The 27,253-nt window shown below is 34.8% G+C and overlaps 1 protein-coding gene across 6 annotated transcripts in view; it reads left to right on the plus strand.

Annotated features, from left to right (window-relative positions):
* SPR (G protein-coupled sex peptide receptor) overlaps positions 1-27,253 on the plus strand; it is a 2,424,528-nt gene that overhangs the window by 743,427 nt on the left and 1,653,848 nt on the right. For 3 of the 6 annotated variants that reach the window (XM_081726000.1, XM_081726002.1, XM_081726001.1), the window contains one exon: positions 10,816-10,842. The exons of the other annotated variants lie outside the window; for them this stretch is intronic. The gene's annotated coding sequence lies outside the window, so the exon portion shown is untranslated. The remainder of the gene's footprint in view (positions 1-10,815; positions 10,843-27,253) is intronic. 6 annotated transcript variants of the gene reach the window in all.

Genomic DNA, 27,253 nt, shown 5'->3' on the forward strand with positions numbered 1-27,253 from the left:
TTTATATATTTTGCAAGTATGTAAATCCAGAAAGGTAGTAAAGCTATGAGAAACCTTCATCTTACGCGTATTAAACTGACGAAATATGACTTTATGAGATCAAGGGTGAATTCTGAGGGAAGAATACTTTGAAGTTTCTGAAACGTATTTGCAGAATTAAAGAATGGTTAGATTTTTTCACTTCATGAAACTTATTTCAGACAATATTTATTGCAAATAAATTTTACTAAAAAACAATGATGTAGGAATAAGTGGAGTGTTTTTTATGAATCGGAAAAATTTCACCACTGAATGGGAACCAGTATTATCAGTATTATAAAATCGAAAGTTATGAGAATATCCCGTGGAAACCCGCCTTTACTGGTCAGAGTAGAACAAAGAAAAATTAAAGAAGTGTAAGCCAGAGAGGTTAACAAATGAAGTTGTTCTAAAACGGATAGCAGAGAAGAGGACGCTTTTAGCAATCATCTTTCGTAGGAAGGCCAATTGGATTGGAAGCATCTTGCGAAGAGATGTCTTCATCATCTCGGTATTGCCATAGAAGGAAATATGGAAGGAAAGTAAGGAATAGGAAAAAGAACAACACAAGTGATCGATGATTTAAAAAATAGAGTAACATATTGGGAATTAAAAGAGGGGGATACGGACAAAATCTTGCGGCCGAAACATCGCCGCCCAAAATCTCGCCGGGCCAAAACCTCGCCACCCAAAACATCGTGTGGCCTAAACCTCGCCGCCAAAACCTCGTGGGCCAAAATCTCGCCTGCAGCTTAATAAAAATCCAGTGTAGTATAACAATATCTGCTGCTTTTCTTATAAGTAAAAAGAAAAAAGGAAGGAAGAGCTTGGTGTGGTGAGAGTAGGGGCGCCTGAATCTCTAGCTACGGCTCTGTATATATATATATATATATATATATATATATATATATATATATATATAATATCCCACTCCCCCTCCCTTTTGTTGTGCCAACAAAGTGAAATTATAAAAGACATCCTAGGCTCAAACCTCATATATATTGAAAATTTGATTGACATCGGTAGGATGGCTCAAGAGGTATAATGTAACAAACGTAGTCATTTAATTTTTATATAAATAATTTCCAAAGCATGCATTAGAATTTTTCTTGTCATTATTTTAATGTAATTATATCTTATTACTAAATATATAACTAACTAACTCTATGGCCTATGGAACCCGCAGGTTCAGTGCCGCGTTCACAAAAGCTCTCCACTGACTTCTATCCTTAGCTAATTGCATTCAGTTTCTACTTTGTATTCCTATTTCTGCGAGATCCATCTTAATATTATCCTCCCATCTGCGCCTAGGTCTTCCTAATGGTCGTTTCCCTATGGGTCTTCCAGTCAGGACTTGGAAAGCGTTTCTACTTTCTTCCATTCTAGCTACATGACCTGCCCACCTAAGCCTCCTAGACTTGACGACCCTAAAAATGTTGGGTAAGCCGTATAAACTATGTAGTTCCTCGTTATGAAGTTTCCGCCATTCCCCATTCTCGTTCCTCTTGGGTCCGAATATTCTTCTCAGGATCCTGTTCTCAAATACTTTCAGTCTATGTTCTTCCCTCAGAGTAAGTGACCATGTTTCGCAACCATACAGAACAACAGGCATGATTATCGTTTTATATATTTTAAGCTTCAAATTCTTCGACAGAATTCGCGACGACAAGAGATTTTGAACCGAATAGTAACACGAATTCCCTGCTTTTAGTCGACATTTAATTTCTTCGTGAATATGATTTTCGTCTGTTAATATTGATCCTAAGGGTGGCGAGCACCAACCAATAGTAAGTGAAACTAAAGTAGTAACTTACTAAGAGAGAAGGAAATCGGCGACTTCCAGTCGAGAGTACTGAACTAAAGGAGTAAATTACTACAGAAGAAAAATTTTCATTTACTACTGTAGTAAATTTATTTACTCCAGAAGTGGTGGAGAGCACCATCATAGAGTACACTACTACATTAGTAACTTTAGGAGTAAATAAGGTCAAAATTTACTCCTAATCAGTCGTAGGAGTAAAGTTAGAGAGTAAAGTGTGTTTTTAGTTTCTACGTGTTATATATCTAATTCTATGGATTACCTGGACTACGAAGAATATACGGAGATGGAGGATGAGATAGACATCCCAAGAATGAGGGTTTTAATGGAGAGAAGAGATCCATTTGCGATGTATAACGACAATGGTTTCAAAGAGCGGTTTTGGTTTCGTACGGAATCTTTCAAATCGCTGTTTGGTATGCTGGAGCCGTAACTGTAGCATAATTCTGACAGGAACCGTGCTCTGTCTCCTAGCTGCAACTTCTTTTGTGGCTTGCAAATATTTCGCATTGGTACACTCATGTCCAAAATGATTATCGCAGATCTATAACTGTCTTCTTGTAAGAATATAATTTGATAATGATTTTGCAGGGTACTTTTAATACTGATACTATGTGTATAAGCGGGAAATGTATATTTGTGGTTAATTTCATAGGAAAAAATTATAAATACGAAAATTAGAATTAATAAAACAAAATGTTGCTAAATGAATGAGAAAGTTTTATTTTTGTTTTATTGTTCTTATTTACTGCTCTTTTGACATGGAATTTGCCACATACATGTCTTTGCTGATTATACACATATTAACATTATAAGAAATACCGGGCGAATTCGTTATCAAATTATATTCCTACAACAACATATTTATAGACATGCGACAATAGTTTTGAACATGAGTGTACACACTTATCAAATTGTAGCAGGGGATCTCATTAACTGCTGGAAGAGCTTTTAACAGAGTGATAGACAGTTTTATTGCCTTAAAGCCACTGTATGTATCCATGCCACAGAAACAAGAAAATATATCAATGAACAAAAGGAAATTTTATCGAATTAGTGGATTGCCGAATGTCATGGGGGTCATAGTTTATGTATATATATACCCACACTTTGTCCTTCTGAAGCACAAGCAGAACTATATAGAAATAGTAAAAATTTATTTTCTATCAATACACAAATCATTTGTGATGCCAATATGAAATTTTTGAACATGGTAAGCCGTTGGCTGGGTTCCACACATGATGCACGCATTTGGGACAATAGTAGAGTTGCTGTAGAATTTAATAATGGACAATATGATGGGTTGCTTGTTAAGCAGACAGTGGATATGCTCTCTCCAAACATCTTATGACTTCTGAATTTATACCCCACATAGGAGCCGAAGGGCGCTAGACTAGAGCCCGTATTGCTACAAGATGTGTAATAGAACGTACATTCGGTGTTGAAAGAAACGTTTCCAAATTCTTACTAAAACAATGCGATATAAACAGAACACGTGTGGGCTGCTGCAGTTCTACACTACTTTGGAATAGAACTGAAGGCGTGTTTCACCTTATATTAGTGTTATGGATGCGAATGACCAACCAATATGTATTTCATACAGAAGCAGATGCTGCAAGGCAATCTGTCAGAAGGTCTATTATACTTAATTATTTTTTAATTAAAATTGTACCTAATTTTCTCGTAAAATAACAAGTTAGTGTAAAGACTTTTCCTCCTTAAATGAATAAATAAAGCACTTCTTTTATTTACGTATACTTTTATAGTTACCTTTCTCTCTTTTTTTCTTTTCTTTTTCTTTTTTGTGATTAGGGAATTAATATTTTCATTTTATTTCTTACTTTAGTACACAAAGTTATACAATAAAGTTGTTTTGATAATTTCTAAGAAAAACAAGATGTCTACTTTTATAATTTTGCTAACACAAATTAATATTAATATTAGAAAAATTAAATATAATAACACTGAAATATTATACACAAATATTATGTCATGTGGAAAACAAAAACACATAAACCACTAAAAAATATCAAGCAAATAAAATATGTTTTATACATATCAAACATATTTATATTTATTTACAAAAACATAAACTTCCCGAACATATTGCCTGAAGAACCGGAACCTGAAGTTTGCTCCATTTCATTCTTGAACTTTCCATTTAAGGCTATGCTCTTCTTCCATGATTTGTCTTTGTCTTTCAATTAACAACATTTTTGCATTATATTCCTCTCGTATTAAACGCATTTTTAACGAATGAAGTTCGCATGCTTTTTCCAACAACTTCCTGCTCTTCACTACAACCCCATATTCTCTGCCTTTTTTCATAGGCGCATCATCCGATAAGCTTCAGCTGCCGATAGAAAACGAAATGCACGTGCCAGCAGTGTACAGAAATGGCTTACTTTTTTAGTAAAAAGGCGTTACTACTTTAGTTACAACTAAAGAAGTAAGTAGAAATTGAGCTCTTCAACAGTTACTAAAAGAGTATATTACTACGGAAGTACTTTACTAAAGTAGTCCAGACTAAAGAAGTAAGAGTTACTACAAGAGTAATTTATACTAGTTTTGTGCTCGCCACCCTTAATATTTGAAAGTATCCACTTTATCAAAAGTATTATTTAATATTTTAACGCCCCCACAATTTGCCGTATTACGGTCCCGACGCACTTCCATGTATTTAGTTTTCTCTATATTTACTTCTAAACCCATGTCCCTGCAAGCATTTAATAAGATCTCTGCATTTATTTCTACTGTTCTCCTATCATCCCCTATTAAATTTACATCATCTGCATATGCCATCACCTGGTGAATACCGTTCAACTGTAGGCCCTGGTTGCTATCTTTGATTTTCCTTATAGCGTATTCCAGCACAAAGTTAAATAATAATGGCGACAACGCATCTCCTTCTTTCAGGCCATTTTGGACGTGAAGGCTCGTGGACAAAAATTTTCCTACCCGGACTTTACTTTGGGATTCACTTAAGCATATCTTAATTAATCCAATTAGCTTTCTCGGTATTCCAAGTTCTGTAAGAACGTTGTACAATGTTTCTCTCCTAACCGAGTCGTAAGCTTTTCTAAAATCAATAAATAGTTGATGTACCGGGATATTGTATTCCCACTTTTTTTTCGAGTATTTGGCGAATGGTAAATATTTGGTCGATAGTTGATCGATTTCGTCTAAATCCGCACTGATAATCTCCAATAATTTCATCTGCGTATGGGGTCAGTCTTGCTAATAGAATATTTGAAAGGATTTTATAGGATGTTGACAGAAGAGAAATGCCTCGATAATTATTACAGTCAGTTTTGTCGCCTTTCTTGTGAATTAGAACAATGTTTGATTCTTTCTGCTCTTGTGGCAATTCTTCCTTGTTCTAGATAAGAAGAATGAGTTTGTGTATCTTGTTCCACAATTTTTCGCCTCCAGCTAAAATGAACTCAGCCGGAATTTCATCCACACCCGGAAATTTGTGTTTCTTTAATTTCTTTATAGCGACTTCTACTTCTATTCGATTGGGTTCTGGAATATATGGTTCTGCGGTGTGTATCTCCTTGTCTCCACGCGCATTAGTTTTTGTCTGCTAGTTCAGCAAATCGTCAAAGAAATCTTTCCATCTATTTAGGAGGCTATCCGTATCAGTGAGAACTGTTCCGTCAGCTTTCTTTAATATATAAGCACGAGGTTCATAGCCTTTCTTAAATTCGCCTATCCCCTTATACATGTCCCGAATATTTTTATTTTTACTATTATCTTCAAGTTCCTTAATTTTAGCTTTCAAAAATTCGCGTTTCTTTGTTCTAAAAGTTTTGGAAGTTTCCCGCCTGATATCTGCGAAATTTTGTGTAGTTATTTCATTCGGATTTTGTAGCCACCGTAATTTTGCCTGTTTTCTCTTCTCTGCTAGTTTAATGCATTCTTGGTTGAACCATGGTTTGTTCCTACGTATTTCCGCGTGTCCCAATTTTTCTATTGCTGAACTTTTAATGCTATCTCTAATTTCAATCCAAGTATCCTCAACACTAGTGCATTCCGAGTCTTCTAAAACCGAGAATCTATTCGAAACTTCAATCTGGTATTCATTTCTTACATGGCTCTCTTCTAATTTCTTTAAATTAAATCTCTCCGTTTTCGGACATTGAATATTACATTTATTGAACGATAATCTCTCCCGTATTATCGCTACTACCAGGTAGTGATCAGTGTCACAATCAGCCCCTCTAAACGACCGGACGTCAATTATGCTAGATTGTCTTCTTCTATCTACTAAAACGTGATCAATTTGATTATACGTTTTTCCGTCTGGTGATGTCCAAGTGTATTTATGAACGTCACGATGTGGGAATTTTGTACTCTTCACGATTAGGTTTTTGGATGTTGCCAAGTTCACGAGTCTAACACCGTTGTCATTACTTTCCTTATGCAAACTTTCGTTCCCTATAATCGGTTTGAAAATATCCTCTCGTCCTACCTTCGCATTGAAATCCCCTAATTGAATCTTCATATGGTATCGCGGGAGTTGGTCAAATATCCGTTCCACTTCTTCGTAAAAACTATCCTTTATATCGTCACCCTTATCTTCAGTTGGAGCATGTACATTTAAAACAATAATATCACACCACCGTCCCTTGAGAGTAATAAAAGAAAGTCTGTCAGTAACAAATTCAACCCGTTTAATTGCTGGTAATATTCGTTTGTGAACGAAAAACCCTGTTCCTAACTGGCGATTTTTATTTCCTTCCCCGTAAAAGAACGTAAAATTTCCGGAATTCTCAGATCCATTTCCTTCCCACCTAACTTCCTGAACTCCTACTAGGTCCATCCTGTATTTCTCTAACTCACTCGTAAGAGATTTTAAAGCGCCTGCCCTATAAAGACTTCTCATATTCTATGTTCCAAATCTCATGTCCATTTTCTTTTGCCGAGGTCGTGCCAAGTTATCAGTCCTTGTCCGAGGCTTTTGTGAGTGTTTCTGAACAAGTACCTTTTTTTACAGGATGAGGGTGTTAGCCTTACCCAAACCCCCAAGCTGGAGGAGCACTCCTAGTCGGCTGTCCGCGACTGCTTATTCAGTATATTCGCAGCTAACCTCTATATCTAGAGGCCTTCTCCTCGATCCGCAATCTGAGGACGCGCCATGCCGTGGAGACAGGAACCCACGTTACATTACTAAATATATACATATAGTAATATATAGAACATTCTACATTGAAGAAATCGTCGTGAAGAGGTTTTATCCTGACGACATTTCTTCCCAGGCGACACTACGTCTCGCTTAATTTAGACCATGCGAGATTCTGTGTCGCGAGATCATTACAACGAGGTTTTGGTCAGGCGAGATTTTGGGTATGGCGATATTTTGGGGCGCGAGGTTTTGGAAGACGAGGTTTTGGCAAGGCGAGGTTTTGGCCCCGCGAGATTTTGGCCCGCGACGTTTTGGGCGACTAGGTTTTCGCCAGGAGAGGTTTCGGCCCGGCGAGATTTTGGGCAGCGAGGTTGTCGCCGCGAGGTTTTGTACCCAAACCTAAAAGAGGAAGCTAAAGATTGATGAACGCAGAAGAAACTTTTAGATCCAAACCTAAAATAAGTAAACTCGTTAGTTTGAGAACCTGTTAACAGGCAGAATACGTAATAATAATTCGAGGTAATAGAGTAAAATATTCATATATGCCAAGAAAGGAATAGATATACCGCAATATAGAGAGAAAGCTGAAAGGTGTTCAATATTTACTGCTAATATTTTCTGTAACACATGTGAGATAAAATTTTGCTGTATAATATACATCTGTTTGAGATCTTCAACGCGGTTCATTTGAATTTTAGGTTTTTTCTCTTTTTTTTTTGGGGTAGGGGCTAATATTCAATCTAAGAGGACCACTGTAACAGACGTCTAGAACTACTTGTGATCCGCGAAACACAGTGAGAAACACTTAACTGGGCTAGTTACATTATTAAACACTAAACAAAGGATAAAAATGGATTGAAAAATGACATAAATAGAGAAATAAATCCAATTTGACAAGTCTTCTTTAAAGCATTTATAGGTAGAGGAGTTTGTTTGATTTCTGATAGCAGTCAATCTTCCCTGTTCTCATTCATTCTTTTCCAAACACTACCTTTTACCCTTCTCATGCTGGCTGTTAAGCTGCAGTAACTTCGAAAGTATGCATTCCTCATATTGTTAGATGTACGATGTCATCTGGTTCCATTCTTGATTTCTTCTCCGTCTATCTTGTGAGAATCAGTCAAGAATTTGTATTACCTGACTGCACTCTCCATGGTTAGGAAAAGAAGATTCGTTCATTCGCCAACACAGTATCTATGTATGTATCTACATTATTTTCAGATACATACTGTCATATTTCTTTATCAAACGACAAATAGTTTTCATACTATTTCGCGACGAAATTTATAATGTTATCTTATATGAAGAATTGCTTTCAGCTGAAAACGTTAGGTACGGACTTAATTTGGAGCCACCTTTATCATAAATACCAGGTATAGGGGATTCTATTTCCAATGGTGGAAAGAATTGTACAAATATACAAAAATATGAACATCTGTGTCTAAGTAAGATCTGGACTGGAAAAAAAAAACTTAGTCACATATTGATTAAAAGTATGTTTGCCATCTGCACAGTTCATATATATTTCGAAATTAGATTTGTGAGTTTTCTCATGTATGACGTCTCTCTGAAAGCACACTATCCGAGAAAAGGGAAGTAAGGAAGCGACCTGGTATCTATAAGTTGAGTATCACCCCGGCATTTGCCTGGTGTGAATGAGGAATACTTCATTCAAGATAGCTAGCCTTTAAAAGATTTTTCCACTTTTTCGACCGTGTGCCCCTACTGGGAATCGAAAAAAGGACCGCCCGCATCGAAGGCGATAGTGTTAGAGATTGCGCTACACGAGGCCACTGTTTTATATAATATATAAAATGAAACTACTACTACGTAAACTTTCCCTTAAGATTACTGAAGAAAATGCTGCACCATTGTTGCTGTTACGATACGATATAAAGATATTAGAAAATATCGTTATAGGAATCCAAAGATACTCTGTTAAACTTTGAGTATTTTCTAAGAATGATAGGAAAACAAAACTTATAGGGCCTTATGCAGAGTTGTTTTGTAACGTGATTAGTGCTATACTAAAGAGTTCGACTAACATATGTTTCCTGCAGTAGTCAGACCTTTAGTATGATGCTAATCATATGTCGAAACGACTCTGCATAAGGCGGCATGTGTTCATAAAGGAGACACAAATTTAGCAAAAACAGACATGAGACATGCAGCATTAATACAGTTAAATCGGTAAATATATTTAACATCTCAAGCCGGCACTTCAATTAAAGCCTGTGACAAACATCTTGCCATTTCAGCTAAACAAATAAAACGCAAGCTCTGACGCGACGTTGCCGAGTTCTAAGGGGTGTGGCTATGGCTAAGCAGACAAACTACAGCGCGATCAGGTGTTAGGGGATAGACGTGGATGTGTACAAAATAAACGTGGCAATACCGCTGGCCTCTCATTTGCTAGCAGCATTTAAAGGAAACTTGGAGCGCCGCCTTCAAATGCCAAGATGTTTGTCACACAGTTTAACTCTTCTCTATTTTACTGACAATATTTAAATAATGCTCTACTAGTAGGACTTTCTATGCTTCCATTTAAAGTGTGGAGAAAACTCCATGAATGCAATAACAAGGTATGGGATGGCAAAACAATGTCAAAATTGTTAAAGATTACATTTTAGCGAGGATATACTCAGAATATCAACCATATTAGGCATTTGAATGGAGAGAATGTATTCGGGATCCCATCCACAAAGATTACATACTTAGGATTGAGAGTAATATTTAACAGTAAGATGGTACATCAGAAAGAAATGGTGGCAGTATCTGAAAAATGTTGTTTATAGTAAGGAAGGCATAATATCACAAGAGAGAATTACTACAGTTTAATTTGTACAGTCGGTGACAAAAGTTTTTTTTCGTTTGATGAATTTAGTTTGGGAATAACAGTGGTGTGGCGAGACCGTAAAACAGTGGTATGTCTGGAATGTACAGAAAATTGCATTCTTTTTAATTTACTGAAAACTGTCCTCAAATTGTCCTTCCATTCTGAAGTTCTTTGCGAAAGTAATTTAATCAAACAAAGAACTATTGTCGCTGATTGTACATGCATATATCTAATTGAATGATCCCTCCTATTATCAGTATAGAAGTAAAGTTTGTGAAATGGTCGTGCTTTTTCGAAAGTTTCACTTTGATGATACGTGAAAATATTGCCTAACATACTTAATTGTAATACATTTTAAAGTATTATATTTTTATTATATGTCGACATGCACTTACTCACCGGAAGAAGACTACACTATATTAATTAGATTCCAACTATATAACAAAGACTCTTTTCTACTCATACACAATGTACAGCCTTTATGTTCAGAATTGTGATTTGCAGGTTGCCAAGGAAACTATGCACATAATAAGGTCTCTGCAGTAATTGTTGTATTATACAATGCTTCGTGTTAAGTGTACGAAAGGAAATATAAAATTCCTTTATTTTTTATTTTGAGGTTCCCTCAGTGTTTAAAAACAGAACCCTCAAAAAATTCGTTATGTATGATATTTTCTAAACACAAAGGAATTTTGTTAATCGACTGAGTAAAGTTCGTTATTGTGTTAACTAAAATAAGTCTTTTCCATAATGAACTGCTATAATTTTTATACTAATGAAATGACTATTTAGTGGAAACTGAAACATTATACTGGTATAATTACTAAAAATTGTCTTAGAAACATTTAAAATGATCCGGGTCAGAGGTATGTTCTTCTTTAAATATTTGAAGATTAATACATATCTTGTTGGTTGAAAATATATCAGAATTTGCATTTTGTTGCTATAGATTTCTTTGATATGTATATATGTATGTATGTATGTAAATAAAATGTGAACATTTTGTCTTTTCAGGTATGTGCTGAATACCTCTCTGAGATAGTAAGTACAGTACATTCCATTTAAAAAGTACAATATCACATTATTGACTCGTGTACTTGAATTTAGAAAATAAAATATTACAGCAACGAAGTCTCAGTTAGTTTAGAAGCATAGCGTGGGACGTTAAACTTAGAAACAAGTTACACCAACGATTAGTGTTTTTTTCATTATATTTTTCGGTAGTTTGAATATACGAAAAGCATCACATAGCTACTAGCGTTCACTGTGAGAGGTTCTTGTTTTAAATACAATGCAGATATTCACAAGAGGAGGAGATTTAGAGAGCGACAAACTTTGAACACTACTATTTAACAACAATTTGCATTAGCTATAAAGTAGTAATGTTTCAGAAATATACCCAGGAATATTTTGCGTTGGTTAATAATTCGCATATTATATAAATTGCATGTTTTGTTTGCGTTGTATTTTATACTTGAATTAATCATAGTTTGGTTTAAATGTAAAATTATAACTTTATTTTTCCTCTTTATTTTGATTTTGAATTGCTTATCATTAATGAAGTCTAAACTTGAAATACTTAATTCCAAAGAATTGTTTGATATGATACTATTTTAAAGCTCACGCCCTCGGTCCCCCTTGTAAAAAGATAAATGAGCCGCTAAATCATTCAAATAAGCTGATTCTTGTTGTTGAGTACCGGTAAACTGTTAAGAGCGTTCAGAAAAATAAACAGTTTAACCTATCACTATGTACAGTTACTGACGATATTTAAGGGGTTACTGGTAGCCGAAAAAGTCGAACTTGTATGAAATGATCCGGATCTTCTCTTAGGAACATCAGAAATGATACAATGTATCTCTTGCTTGTCACAAAGTCTTACAATTATCAGTCGTGTAGAAGTTCTGTTTCAAACTCATGACTCCACTGACTTTAAGTTTCGATGATACTTTTAAACGTGAAATACGAAGTATGTCCAAAATGTATTAGATTATTAGATTTTTGTAGGTTTCAGAAAATCTATTTAAAACAAACCTTCTACATGTTTGCATCAATACATATGTGAACTATTTTTCCATGTAGTCGACATCGCTCTCGATACACGTAGTGACACGAGGAATCATTTTTTATGCCTTGATCAAAAAAGCCTTTCGGCATCTCTTTTGCTCAATTCATCATCTCCACCTTCCTCGTCAGTTGAAAATTTTTCTCACCCGTGTGCATCTTCAGGGAGATGAACAGATGATAGTCTGAAGCCGCCAAGTCAGGAGAATACGCGTATCAGTCAAAGTCGACGGTCTTCCACTCCTTTGCTCACCAAGCACATCACTACGACCGTTTTCAAATTTACGACACCACTTAAACACACTCGTACGATTCATAATTCCTTCGCCATAAACTGATTTCCTTTCGTTAAAATCTTCAGACTAAGATTTTCTCTTTACAACGAGATAACGGATAAAGCTGCGAATCTCGCACTTGGCGATAGATTGTATCGACATCTTTCACGGGAGACGTTACTGTGGCTACAATTTTGGTTGTACTGCGTGATTGAGCTCGCTGGAAAAGGAAGGAACTAAGCCACACGGCAGTGTGACTATAGTAATAACGAATTCCATCTGCCCGTGATAATCCTAATATACTTATTTTGTAGACGTGCCTGATATGACTGTAAAATGAACTTCAGTTCCTCAAATGTCAAGCGCATGCACTGTTCATTTCCATACACTATCATGCACCATAGGTTACAATTATTAGAGAGATTATTTAGGAAACACCTTACCAATAATAATTTAATTTACCCTCGAAAACAATACTCCGATACCATCCATTTATTTGTGAACGCAATGTTTTGATGGAATCTGTTCAATGCCAAAGTACTCTATCTATTGAAAATTTCTACTATTTGTTCTAACATAATTGAAGCGCTTGGAGGATAAAGGTGGATGTAACAAATTGAATATGATGGAAAAATGGACTTTCACAACTTTGTCCGTTAACATACCACCTTCGTCGTTTCTAAATATCTGCACTAGGACGAAGACTCACCAAATAATGTGTTAGGTAGCATGAGTAGCATATAACACGTGCACGAACAGCCAGAATGCAACATTTCGAAAAATGTAACATAACACCTTTATCCTCCAAGCGCTTCAATTATTTGTATAGTCAGAATTTTTTTAATCAAAGGAGAAAGCTCTTTGTGTGACAAACCAAATTGAGAAATTTAATATATGTAGCATTCATTATTAAAATCCTTCCCGAGATCGAAACATTATTATGGGTTTATTGTTTATTGTTCTGAAAAATGGCTATTTTGTTTTGCATCATTACCAACACAAATGTTTTCAATCGCAATACATGATTAACAGTTCATTAAAACATGTTACATAATCTTGATGAAAATGTAAATATGTGTCTATGGTAACAACACATGGTTATGTAAATACTGATTGGATTTACAAATTTAAATGTATCATTAATAATGTTTCCATGTTTTATATCTGGAATTTTATTTACAAATTAAGATCAGTTTACTTTTCCCTTCCTCTTCAATTAAAACTAGAAAATCACAATATATGAAACAAAATAAAACTGTTTATTCAGTGAAATTTAAATTTAAAATTATTTTAATGGAAAACGATTCTTTGATTTTGCTGGTCATTGTCTAAATTTCTAAAATTTAATTTATTCTATACACTCCTAACAGGCTAAAAACAGTGTTTCATCATCGATGTAGGGAATAATTAAAATCTCTCTCTCTCTCTCTCTCTCTCTCTCTCTATATATATATATATATATATATATATATATATATATATATATATATATATATATATATATATATATAATAGATAGATAGATAGATAGGTAATATAATTATAACTAATTTCGTAAAACCCTAGTCAGTATTGCTCCTAATATTGTTTCCCTGTTCTGAAGACCCCCCCCCAAAATGTAAATAGCCTCTGGTCTCTTTCCGTAACTGTAGTTAAAAGTATGTCAATCAACAGTATGGATTTATAAGAAACATGCATAATTCAGTTTTATGTACAAGATTATTCTTCGGCTAGCTGGCGGATTGGCCCCAATCTTAATGTCATCCACCACGAACTTATATGGCATAACATCAAATCCCCGACTATTGGTATCAGATGCAAGCTTTCTACCAATGGGCAATCATGTCTGTGCTTAGGTTTGTTGTAGAAAATTAGTAACACAAGAACTCATAATGGGCATATAAAATATCCAAAATAGACATATCGTACATAAACATACTTAAGAACTATACGAACAGTTACATGTAGTTATTGAAAAAGAAAGGAAATGACTCATTGAGGAACTAATTTCTTTCAGTAGTTTGTAAGTAAATGAGTTCAGGTAAGTTTATTTCTGATTGGAAGAGTATATTACGTCACAGCAGCAATCAGTTGATGGTTGCTGTGGACAACTTGCATCTTTACCTAAATAAAATTGAAAAATATCTGCGCAGCTTTTTTTTTTTTTTTTAAAAAAAAGTTCACTCATCTTCACGGTGCAATACCTTACGTCTGATTCTAAGAATTTCAACATTTTGCATTTCTACTAGCCTCAATTATCAGCAGCTAGTAAATGATATTAGCCGAGACCCGCTGTGACTGATATACCATACAATTTGAAACAATAACGCCTTCTTATATGCAAAAGACTAACTACATTTTAGAGTACGTGATATTTTGTTGCCATTTTCAATAATGTAATGAGCTATTATCAAGAAAGGAATATGATAAAAATAAATATTTCAATAATTCATTTATGCATTTCGTCATACCCTTTTCCTAGGGAGGCCTATTTTATGTCCTACCTTTAGTTTTGAAATCCAACTAAATTACTGGGTGACAGAAAAATGAAAAAAACTAAAACTTCCTGACTTCAAAAACGCAGAAAATAAGTTTTTTTTTAAAAAAAAAGAAAGAAAACCAACGCTATAAAAATTCAATAAAAAGAAGAAAATAATATGAACTGAGTTCAGAAAGGCATTAAAAGGCAAAACATAATGAAAGCACTAAAAACAAAAGAAAATAATAGTAATAAAGCTTGAAAGCAGAAAATAATTTATTGTTATTATTTAATTTTTTTCAAAGTCCTGCCAAGTCAAACATTAATAACCATCGAAATAATTTTATATTAAACATTAATTTGTTCAGCTTGGTACGACTTCAAAACAATGTTACAGATAATGTTAATAAAATTTTCTGCTTTCAAACGCTTTATTATTATTAGATATTATCGTTTGTTTTTAGAGCTTTTAATATGTGTGCCTTTTAGTGCCGTTTTTGAAGTCAGTTCATATATATGCTATTCTTAAAAAGTTTGTCAGTTGATGTATCTGTATGTAAAATGAAATTTGTTCGTAAACTTGAAAGCACTTACTCAAAAGCTGATAAAATGTATTTTCAGGTTATTTGTAATTATTTGAAAATCTACAAGTACCACAAAGGGGTGAGTTGAATTGATTTAGAATTTAACATCCCTTTCAGCAGCGAGGCTATATTAGACGGTACTTACTAATTAACATGGAAACCGAACCACATGAGCTTCCGCTGAGAAACGAACACGGGTCTCCTCCGCCAAAGGCGCGTACGCTAACCGCTTAGCCACGAAGGACATCAAGAACCACAAAGGAGTTAAGTTTGGTGCACACTGGTAAATTTCAGCCCTTGCTTATAATCAATCTTACAGACGTACGAGGGGTAGGTAGACCGAGAAGTACTAACTGTCAGAGCATTGCGTTCCCACAAGAAAGAAAACTACCGGTATGTCATTACGTGTATCTGTTACCATTACCTATTCTTCAGAAGTTGGACATAGAGGTCTGCGCGGATATAAAATATCGCACTCGCATCCGCAGCATCTCTATCCGCATCCGCAATATATCTATCCGCAACCGCATACACAGATAGTGTGGTAGCAAATATACACAACTTACATAGTCTATAATACTCATGATTTCGAAAATGTTTTTAAACACATTTTAGATATGTATCCCTTGCAATTTTCTGAATCAAACGAAACAATACATTTTATCAGTTTCCTCGTAATCAAATGCCAACTACACTAAGTAAAATGCAGTATAAACTGTGCAGATGTAGAAATCCATATCCGCTTATTTATCCGTTATCCGCACAGAAAAGAAATATGTATCCGCAGATACCCATTTTGATGCGGATATCCGCATTCATACAGACCTCTAAACATAGTGTATAGCTTTGAGTGCATTTATGTTTGCTCTGCACATAAATAAATGAACATAAAATTTTACGATCAGCCCGTGTGAAGCAAGAAGTGTTACCGATACTGGATTTTTCAACTCAAGAAATATCAAGTCGTATGAAATTTATATTGTCATATAGAAAATTTATAGAGACGTGAAGAATGAAACGAAAGTACAATGTTCATACCGAAGGTTCAGTGTGTACGGTAACAATGTTTAGATTTGGAATGAATCGAGCGCCCAAGTCTAACTGCATAAAATTCGGTGCGTTGTAACGATCAGTTCATTAGGGGTCAACTAATTGTATTAATTAATTGTAATAAAGAAAAGCTGAAGGAGTGAATGAACTGGTGACAGATATTTGCTACGACTGACGAGGGTAGGGCGCGATGTCACTCAGAGATAATTGCACTAAATTTTGTGTAGGAGTAGGTAATGGGAATAGAAAAGAACGTGTGGAAGCATTCGTTTCGCAGGCGTTCGAAATAAAAAATAATGAGCCCTACATTTCAGGAGAAGTATGGCCTGTCAATCAGATATTGATGGGGCGGAGCGCTGAAGAATTAAAAAAAAATAGAATGAAAACAGAATAGATGAGCTGAACAGAAAATGCGTGTATGTTCTCCCTCAGCCCCAGTAGCCGAATGCCGGGATAGTAAATCATCAACTGCCCTTGCCATTACTCGATTTCTCTCTATAAAGACTAATTGACATAAAGTTTAAAAAAATCTTATCTATTTCAGACTGAACGTGTGTTTTTTAGCATATTTATTTTTTTGAATGCAGTCCCTGGTAATATGCGTGCCTGTTATATTTTTTTAATGCTTTTGTTGACAACTGTTTCATTATGTCAAAAAACAGTATATAAACTCATTGTAAGGTGTTTAAGGTTAACTACGGGATTTTCTAAGCTTGTTGAGACTAATTGGGAAACTAACTTTACGAACATGGTGAAGGCGTTCTGTCTCATGTATGCTGGGCAACAGAAGTGAAACGCACATGCTCATTTTGTGTTCACATTATTAAAGTGTAGTGTTTGTGAAACATATGTGAGTTATATTTGCAGTCTTGAATGCAGTTGTTACAAGGCTGTTTCTGTCCAATAAATGTTGTTACTTTCTGGTGATGAGTAGACCGAATTCAAATATTTCGTTTATCCTTTGCGTTAACATAGTTGTGTTAATGAAGAGTCTTGTATATATTCAAGCGGTTATTTTTGTTATGGCCATCCACAGTCATTCCCATTTTAAACATCACTAATCCCAAAATATATATTTAAATTTGCTTAACAAATACACAATATTTTAATTTTAGTAGGCGCCAACACCAACAAGTATTAAATGTTCGAAACTGTTAATGTTGGTAGGTTCGAACATTTAATACTTGCGTACGGACAGCATCTTATAGTGTGAAGAAATACAACTTCATTTCGACCCCTTCCCTGGAAAACTTCTGGCGACGTCCATGATTAATTTCTGTAGCCTTTATATTTTCTTTATTTTTTAAAATATAAATTCATTAAAGTACCTAGTGATGCATACTCAATTGGTAACGGCAAGGGCAGAGCAGTTGATAGATTTAGTATCCCGGCATTCGTTTGGTGGGACTGAAGGCAGACATTGGTGCATTTTCTGTTCATCTCATTTTTTCTGTTTTAATTCTACTTTATTTAACTTCTTCCGCATTGGTCATAACAGCGAGCAAAGGCTCCGTCCCATCAATATCTGATTGATAGGCCATACTTCTCTTGAAATTTAGGACCCATTATTTCTGACTCCGAACGCCTGCGAAACGAATGCTTCCACATGTTCTTTTCTATTCCTATTACCAACTCCTATACTAAATTTGGTGTAATTATCTCTGAGTGACATCGCGCCCTTCCCTGGTGAGTCCAAAAGTACATACAATTTTACGCCAAGCACATCGGTATTCAGAGTAACAGTGTGGAAAACGAATTTGAGGTGTGCATAATTATGATTTAGATAAACTTCGTTGTTATTCTCTCATTGGACAGTGAACACTACTTGCCCTCGCAGTTTGTCCTTACGTTTGTTCTAGAAAGGAGGTAATTCAATATGTGGCTGAGGTAAGTCGAACGGTTTAGAGAAAGAAAAAAGATAACAAAATGCACGTTTTGAGTAGAAAACTGAAGCTCTAATCGATAACGCTGGTTTTGTGCTATTAGTATAAGGTTTTGCGCCAGCATTTCCCCAAGGTGTTACAACTGATGTAAATTGTTTATACAGTGTGGCGCTACATTCGTTGTACAAAAGCAACGGAGTGATTCCTGAGAGTACAATAAACAACAAAGTTCCAATAAACATAGGGCGAAAACCCTATCGTTTACGTGTTATAGGCTGCCGAAAACATGAAAAATGAATTCTAAAGGCCCATAGCTCCAAAACTATGGGACCTACTGTAGTCGGGTCAAGACTTTACTTAGGAACTAGTATGTGCCCTATCCAAAAATGCGTGTTTCAGAATCCTGAGGTGCTTCCACAACAATTTTTATAGAGGGAGTTTGACTACGGGACTATGATATATAAAGTACTCTTCAACTACCTCCATAAAAATTGTTGCGTGAGTACCTGAGGATTCTAAAACATGTATTTTTGAATAGAGCACATACTAGTTCCTAAGTGAAGTCTTGACCCGACTACAGTAGGTCCCAAAGGTTTGGAGCTATGAACCTTTAAAATTCATTTTTTCATGTTTTCGGCAGCCTATAACACGTAAACTATGAAGTTTTCGCCCTATGTTTATTGGAACTTTTTTGTTTGTTGTACTCTCAGAAATCACTCCGCTGCTTTTGTACAACGAATTTAGCGTCATACGGTATGTTATATTGGAGCCACAAGTGGCTGTTGATATTTTAGGTATATGAGCCAAGAGTGGCAAGTGTTATTTGGTGATTTACGGTAAAGCCAAAAATGACTGGTTGTTGGTATATTAACCCAATAAAGATTGATATTAAAGAGAAAGTTTTATCGACATTCATTAGTAAATTCTAGATGATTTGAAAGCTAGTTAAAACTAAATACCTCTAGCGTGCAATTTTTGACTACATAAGAACTGACAATCACTGCAAAATGAATTGAATTGAAAAAGCTTTATTTAAGCGTGCGAGGTTCAGCATATTGCTATTCTATCACCTAACCCTTGTCAAGGAAATACATTCAGCTATACAAAAAAATACAATCAATTGAGTACAAAAAATACGGTGATATATAACAAAAAAATACAGGTATAGATTAATATGATAAAAAACAAAAGAAAAAAGTGGTACGTTTAACAAAACACACACCAAGTACTACAATTGAAGAAATAGAAGAAAAAGCATATAAACACGAAAACAAAAACAATTGATGAATAACATGGAGACAAAATAAGGTTTGTCATTGACAATGCGAGGGGCTGATGAAATATTTCTGCAATGCATGATAATTTAAATAAAAGAAGTGCAGCAAGTAAAGTCTAATGTCATTTAAGTGGTTGAATTGTTAGAATACAAATCATGGGCACCTGAACTTAAATTCTGTTGTATAAGTAAATACATTTTTAACGTTTTCTTGAAGGAATTATCATAAATGTTTTAGCTTCTTTTACTACATTTGGAAGAGCATTCCATAACCTTGTAGGTAATATTGAAAATGCCACAGTGGTTTGCTTGAGTCTATGGTGTGGAATATCAAACGTATTTCTTTTGCGTGTTAAACGAGTGTGAATAGTTCACCTAGCAGTGAGTTTCTTGTATAAATACGCGGGATGTATTGTTTTAAGAATTTTATAAATGAGAGAGCAATAATGCAAATGTCGTCTTCTGCACATTGGCAGCATGTTGTTGCTGTTCAGAATAGGCAAAACATGATCGAATCTTCGTACATTGCAACAGAAGCGGATGCATGAATTTTGTACCTTTTGAATCAGAATAGCATTTCTTTTCGTATGAAGTGGGTCATATACATCACATCACATTAATCAAAGACAGTATCAGTGTTTGTGTCAGGAGTAGCTTTGTATCTTCGGATAGATAGGCTCGTATGTTGTACAACTTTCCTAGCATTCCCAGAGCTTTTGAACACTGAATGGATACGTGATTATTCGTAGAAAGTTTATCAATTTGTACTCCAAAACTTTTACACAAGGTGAATAGCTAATGTTTGAGTCCATTATTTGTAATTCTAATTTCTCAGGAACAATTTTATTCAGCTGATTAGCACAACCTAGAACAGTATATGTACATTTTAAGAGCTTAATAACAAGGCCGTTATCAATACACCAGTTACTAATAGCATTAAGATCTTGGTTGAGGAGTTAGATAAGTTGTGGTAAGTCCTGAGGCAAGGCTTTCATAAACAATTGAGTGTGGTCCGCATAACAATATATCTTTGAATGCTGTATAACGGATACCACATCTGCAATATATGAGGTAAACAAAACTCGCCCCGAAATTGAGCCCTGTGGAACACTTCTATTAAGAACAGCAGCTTCAGCTTGCTGTTTTCTCTTATGTAGATAGGAATTGAACCATTTTATGGTATTTACCGAAAAGTTGTAGGATTTCATCTTTACTAACAGAACATCATGTTGGACTAGGTTGAATGCCTTTGAGAGCTCTAATAAAACTAGTATGACCACATATTTGTAATTTAGTGCATGAAGCACACTGTCTTTAATATCTAACAAAGCAGTAGAAATTCTGTGAAATTTACGAAACCCAGATTGTTCGCATGGAAATATGCCAGAGCTATCAATATATGAAATTATTTGCCGGAGCACTAACTTTTCAATTACCTTTGAAAGAACTGGCAATATACTTATTGGCCTAAGGCCACTAATTGATTTAATACAAGGCTTCTTTGGTAATGACAGAACTTTAGCTAGTTTTCAGGGATTAGGGAATTTACTATTCGATAAAGAGTAGTTCGCAATATTAGTTAAGGGAAATATGATAACAGGTAAAGCTGTTTTAAGCATATGTGGGGTTATTTCATCAAAGCACGCGACATTGGATTTAATGTTAACAATTGCTCTTTTAACTTCATGTCCACGAACAGGTCTTAACACATACGAGTTCCACAATGAGTGTATTTCAGTTAACTGTATAGATTTATTTGTTTCTCAAATGCATTGTTGCTTGTTACTGAGGTTTCGGAAACCCTAGCAAAATGACAATTTATGACATCAGGACAATTTAATTCTTCGGGGAGGTTCAACGATGAACTTTTCCCACCAATTCCTAAATCATGTAATGTCCCAAGTGTCTTTATTATTTCTAGCGTGATTTATACGAAAAGTAAAATACGCAATCTTTTCTTGTCGAATAACTGCCGTAGTAAAATTACGAAGTTCTTTATACTCATCCCAGTGTTGCTTCAACTTAGTGCGTTTGAACCTGCAGAATGCACGATCACGTATTTTCATTAGCAGCTTCGTATTATTAAACACATAAGGCAATTTGTTCTTTGAGAGTTTAATCGTTTTTATTGGTGTGTGCTGATCAAACAGATGTTTTAAGAAGTCTGAAGAAAATCAACTTTAGCATCTATAGATTCCAGGAATTTAATTTCCTTCCAGTCCAAGGCTTCAATATTTTGTAGAAATGCGTCGCGATTCAATTTACTAAAGTTACGATAACGAATAATATCAAATGACTTTCTTGACGTTTTTTTTAATATTCAGGATAGCATCTCACCCAGTGATCGGATGATTCAATGGGTGGACTAACGACACTTGATGCTACCGTGTCCATTTTATCAGTAATAATGAGACCGAGTAATGATTCACCGAACTCTGTTATTCTGGTTGCTTCTTTAATGAGTTGGACAATACCAAACGTTTCCAGGACATAGTATAAATATTTTGTTTCGGCTTTGTCAGGACAGAGCTAATCACGATTAAGGTCACCTAGTACATAAAGACAGTCAACTTGTGGATATATATGTGTAATCAGATCCTGAAGAATAGACAACTTGGTGTAGGTGGTACTTGGTAGTCTATACATTGATAAGATACCTACACGTAGCGAATTTATTTTGACCATTACCGTGAGGCATTCTACTTGATATGAGTTAGGTATTTCAACTAGTTTTACATCCAAATATTTAAGATAATACATTAAAATTCCCTCAGCATGATGCCCTCTGTCTTGTCGAAGAACAGAGTAACCAGGTATATTAGTAAACCTTGTACCAATTGAATTGTCAAGCCACGTTTCACTAACTACAAAAAGTACACTATGATTCTAAAATTATTAAACATATTTAATCTATTTTCGGTAAAATGGAACGAACATAAGCATGAATAATTTAAAAATGAAACTGTTATGCTGCCGTGCACTCAAAACTTTTTTAAGATTTTTTTTTAAATACCGGTACTCAAATGCACCCTTGTACCGTCCGCAGCAAAAAACCTGCAATATGAGCATGTAAGTTTCTTGTGAAACTACGCCTAACAACGCAGGCAATCAACCTAACATCTAATCACGCCAGGAGAACCCTCGGCGTCCTCAACTGCACACTTACTTTGGAGCAAACGAGTTCGTCGTTACCAGAATAAACTTATATGCTCATGTTGCAGGCTTTTTGCTGCGGACTGTACCATGCCAGTGGTTATGAATGCTCCCTTGTATTATGTATACATTACTCATAGCTATTGTTAGACAATTTCCTTACAATACAACTACAATATAACGATAATATGCAAACCTTTTAAAGCTAGAGTGGTACCAAACTTTGTGCCAGACTTTGAAAAGCATTAACAAATCTGATTCATTATCTCAAGTAACTTACTTTTTGCAAGAACAGAATTTCACACAAATGCACCCCTGAATATTGACATATACAAAAAGTTATCTACACTTTCACAATAGACGAAACTCAGCTCACATTTGCTGTTGAGTGTGCACTACGCTGAGTTTAAATGGCTTACATGTCACTTGCAGTGATTATGAAGTGCTTTTGCTTCTCTTTCATAGCAACTATTTTAATCTTGAGTAAAAGCGTCCCTTGCACCAAACTTCTGTGTAGCGGTTTTGAATAGTTGAAGTCGAGCTTTACAAAGATCTCTGATCATGCTACCTGAATTACTAAGCTTTCTTTTGCTTCGAAATACCAATAATCTGATCCTGTAATTGGTAATTTCACTATGATAGGTCTGTTCTTACCGGAAATCACTGGGCCAGTTCTGTGTGTTCGACACAGGTCAGAATTCTGAAGTTTGACTCTAAGACGATCTTTAAACAGAGAAGAAGCAATTGCACCCGTATCTTCTCCTTCGCGTTCCGGTAAACCGAAAATTCGAATGCTATTCCTCCGTTGGTACTGCTCTAGTTCTACAATTTTGTCACTTAGATTGGCAATTGTTTTGTCACGTTTTTTAAGTTCACTCTTCATGTCGTGAATATCAGTTTTGAGGTCGTTAACTTCATCACAGTTAAATTTCATTGTTTCCTCCAAACGTTCAATCACCACCTTTTATTACAGTTTCAATAATAGAATCCACTGTGACCTTCGTTACTTCTGGAGACTAAACGACCGATTTCACGTCACTACATATGTTTCACAAGTTCATCTTTTACACTTTGGGATGATCGTGCATTTGAAGTGCCGGTATTCTCGTTTCGTGTATTCTTCAGCATATTTCACTACTAACACCCAGAGAAACAATATATATTTTACTTCAAAAGCAAGCGTAGTGATTTATGAACACCAAATACATACACTCAGCAATATCTTCATAAAAATCACTTCATAAACAGCACAAAAGTGGGAGAATTCTTACGCACTCCTACACGCTGGTGGTCATCTGCAAATTGAGTAGGTAGACCCTCTATCTGCAAGTTTCTCCGATGGGTAAAGAGGAAGATGTTTAGGATCTTCCTCCTAGAAGTTGTACAACAATTACATACATACATACATCTATGTATAAATGATTGTATAGTAACACTATGTTGGCCTACCTATGAAAGATGTTTCGGTATTCTTCCATATTTCTACCTATTTCAGATTATTTTCTACAAAGGTTTGCTACCGCAATCCAAAATTTAGTAAGTCTGTCAGCAATTAAAAACAAATATCAGGAGTGTTTTGCATTTCTCGAAAATAGTAGAGAAACGATAATTAAAAATGTTACAATTTGGGGGATAAAGGATCATATGTGCAGAAAAATTTCTGTAATAGATACTGTATCTTCTGCTTTCCTAAAACCTGATTTTAAATCTATATCTCTGAATATAGATCTTGTTCTACCAAAATGTCTTACTCAAAAAGTTATTTTCATAAATTCGATCTTTATTCATAAACCATTCGAACGAGAACTTCTTTATCCTAGAAATTCTGATTTTGTTATAGTTTGCCCTGTGTTTTCGTCTTGTTCTACTTATTTGCATCTGAGGCCTTTGATCTATTTTTAAATTTAAATTATATAATTTTGTTCACCTCTTTGTATATTCATTTATCTTTGTCATGAACATATATATCTTTTTAGTATGTTTGATAAGTCTCTTAGTCTCTTTCCTTTGCAAATAAGCTTTCCACTATCGTATCTACATATAACACAAATGAGTAGGTTAAAACTCTGCTTTATACGTAAATATGTAAATTTAATATTTTCTTTATCGTTCTGTGATAATATTCTCATCAGATATGTGTTTCTGCCAATAATCTATTTGCAAAATCTTGTTGCTTTTCTCCCAACAATCTTCTTGATTTCGTTCTTATTTCATTGCATTTCAATTAAGCATCCAAATTTACTGGCATTATTTGTAGTGCAGTTATTTATTGGTTTACAGTAAATGGTTGGTTAATTACAGGGACGTGGAACAGTTCCTCCAATTTTTCTTTCACTCTACGACTTAATGATAAATCTTCCTACAAGACAAATTATTTTTTTACATATCGTTATTGAGTAACAAAAATTCTTATGAGTCTTAGTTTCGATATCGACGTTTCTCCAACCCCATATCACGATAAATTATGTAAATTATCACTAGGATTTTCTAACATGATCCTGTTTACCTTTGTTCTTTTTTTAAACAAAAGTCTGAACCTTTCGGATATTTATTCTATATAGCACGTGATAGGTCAAGGCTTGAATTGTTTCTGCCCCACAGGGATCGCTCCCGTTCACTACCGCTTTTCATCTTCCTTTTAATATACTTCCTTGTCTTTCTTCGATACTGTGTATATACATTTCGTTCATATCTAGATTTTGGCAATAAAACTGTATTTGCCATCATAAATTGCCGTTGTGTTGCCTTCTCACCAGAATACGACCTTAGGTAGCACTCTTCAACACAAACATTTATCATACCTGTCACTGATTAACTGAGGTGCAATCTATCTGTACAACACGTGATCCTATTTCCGTTGTAGTAGATGGCGCTATTGTCCCTTGTGAAAACCCTCATTATTTATCAGAAACATATTTAGTGAGGATTGATAATGTTTAACTACGTTCACTAATTTATTTAAAAGTAAATCACTGGAGACAAATTTAGTTGTAACTTGTCTTTTGATTTCTATACTTATAGTATCCAATACAGTGGAATATACGTTAGGAGTATTACGAAGCATTTCACCACAATATAAAAATAAGCCCTCTTTATAATAGTGAATATTCACCTCGAATTTAGTACCTAATCGCCACTACTGATGCAATGTTTTTTCTTTTCTAACATAATAAATAGAAACATAAATCTAAGACTTCAGAATTAATGTAGATGCAGATAATATTCTACATTATAAAATATTCAATAAATAAAATACAAATACGTAATTTTACCTTTCCATATAAATAATGCACTTTCGTTATGAACTTACGGTTATAAATTTGTCCTTTCTATCAATTTAAGACAGTATACTCGAATTGAACTTTAAAATAACAAACTATCGCTAAAACACACTGTCACATGTCGTGCCCTGACATCTAATCATGATCCTGGAGGAAAGATACAACTCGTTCGGAATTTGATAGTGAAAGAAAGCTAAGAATAATGAAGTCCGTACACCATCAAATAGATAGTTCCATAGCCGGGAAGTGAGAATTAAGAACCGCACAATTTGGTAACATTCTCATTAGTGTCTAGCATCTGATTATGTGTTCTATTGAAATAAAATAAGACTTACATGAAATTTAAAACTTGATTAAATTGAACCTATAGTGTAGCATATACTACAACATCCATATGAAATTATTGAATACGTACAAAATAATTCCCTAGTGTTGGACAGGTATGTTTGATAGTGTTTTCAGGTATACCTTCCATATATTACAAGTAAGAAATAATATAGTGTAAGTTCATTGTTCTCACCTAAAACATCCAAGTTTATGATAGAGTTATTCAGGGCCAAAACATAGTTCAAGGAACCTTTTCGCTATGTTTTTAACTCGTACATCTTACATTCAAAACCGTGACAGAGTATTGACTGTGATTTCTCCATAATTTAACTCAGTTCTACCAGATGACTACTAGGATGGTATATTTAATAATGCTGTAATATTGGATTATTATTATTATTATTATTATTAGTAGTAGTAGTAGTAGTAGTAGTAGTAGTAGTATTAAGTATTCTGCCATTTGGCAGATCCTGGAACCAGGCCCCTACCCAGCCCAAAAATGTAGGGAGGCCCGGTAGAACTAAGGGGAGGCCCGATCTTACCACATTAAAATTCATTTCCAAGCCTACCGTCAAACTTTTAGGGGGCTCAATGAAAATTAAGGGGGGCGGCCCGCCGTGCCCCACCGTGAATACGGCCTGCTTGTGACTAATCAGTTTTCTATTATTATTATTATTATTATTATTATTATTATTCATTTATTTTAGATTTGGGTCTGGAAATGTTTCTTCTACGATTTGTCCCAATATTTTATTCTATATTTTAAATCATTGATCAGTTGAGTTCCTCTCCTAACTCCTCTTTTTCCTTCCGTCATTTTTTTTATCTATCGCGGTATGAAGAGGACACTTTCTTCGCAAGATATGTCCATTCCAATTGGCCTTCCTACGAAGGATGTTGGCTAAAAGCGGCCTGTTCTCTTATCCACTTTAAAAAACATCTTCGTTTGTTATTCTATTTTTAAAGTGTCATCTCAGCACAACTTTGCACGTGTTTTTGAACTATCGATTCGTTTTAAATTTATTAGTACTTACTAAAATGATGCTTTAAAGAATTTAGTTTACATCATGTATGAGAACT

The sequence above is a fragment of the Thermobia domestica genome, chromosome 9, assembly GCF_964235325.1.
Source record: "Thermobia domestica chromosome 9, izTheDome1.hap1.1, whole genome shotgun sequence".
Taxonomy (NCBI): domain Eukaryota; kingdom Metazoa; phylum Arthropoda; class Insecta; order Zygentoma; family Lepismatidae; genus Thermobia; species Thermobia domestica.